Below are 1,001 nucleotides of genomic sequence, written 5' to 3'. Positions count from 1 at the left end.
CCTTAGCCACTTGAGCCACAGGCGCTGAGCCTATTTTTTGTTTTTTTTATAGCGACAGAGTCTCACCCCATCATCCTTGGTATAGTGCCATGGTGTCACAGCTCACACCAACCTCCAACTCCTGGGCTCAGGCGATTCTCTTGCCTCAGCCTCCCAAGTAGCTGGGACTATAGGTGCCTGCCACAATACCCAGCTATTTTTTGTTGCAGTTTGGCTGGAGGCCAGGCTTGAACCCACCACCCCATAGGTGCTGCTCCAACTGCATTTTTTTTTCTATTATTGTGATTAACATCATTTTATATTTTAACTCTTTGGTGACTGGTATAAAAGAATATGGTTGATTTTTATATGTTCTTATATCCAGCAACCTTGATAAAGTTCTAATAGTTTGCCTGAAGTCTTTAATTTTCCATATAATCAACTTATTATCTACAATCTTGTTTCTTCTTTTTAAATCTTTATCCTTTTCTTTCTTTTATTGATTTTATCATATGCTTTAGAACCTTTAATAAATAACAGGTTGAGGAGAATAATAGCAAGCTAATCTCAGTTAGGATTCTGTTTGGCTGTATATAATAGAAAAGTCCCATTATAGGGTTTTACTTTTCTCATGTAATATGAAGCCTAGCTTCACATTATCATCAGTGTCCTAAGATCATTCTTTATTTCTTGGCCATCCTTGAGCTTTTGGTTTTTGTCCTTAGTGATAACACTGTATCTCTTGGCCTTTCCTCCATATTCTACGCAAGAAGAAAGGAGTGCAGGGAGGAAGGGGAAGTATCTGTATTGGGAAGGAACAGTCTCCCAGAGGGCAGCACCCATAGCTGAGTGCGTAGAGTGCCAGCCACATGCACCAGGGCTGGTGGGTTCGAATCCAGCCCCAGCCTGCTAAAACAAAAAAACAGCTGGACATTGTAGCAGGCACCTATAGTCCAGCTACTTGGGAGGCTGAGGCAGGAGATTTGCTTGAGCCCAGGAGTTTGAGGTTGCTGTGAGCTGTG

General features: G+C 41.9%; 1 protein-coding gene across 3 annotated transcripts in view; it reads left to right on the top strand.

Annotated features, from left to right (window-relative positions):
- Positions 1-1,001, top strand: part of ATP6V0A1 (ATPase H+ transporting V0 subunit a1) — a 68,782-nt gene that overhangs the window by 10,588 nt on the left and 57,193 nt on the right. The gene's annotated exons all lie outside the window — the stretch shown is intronic.

This window comes from Otolemur garnettii, unplaced genomic scaffold, assembly GCF_000181295.1.
Source record: "Otolemur garnettii isolate 467f Iridium unplaced genomic scaffold, OtoGar3 scaffold00018, whole genome shotgun sequence".
NCBI classification, from domain to species: domain Eukaryota; kingdom Metazoa; phylum Chordata; class Mammalia; order Primates; family Galagidae; genus Otolemur; species Otolemur garnettii.
Note: the sequence above shows the minus strand (reverse complement) of the source record. Positions and strands in the feature narration are given on the sequence as shown.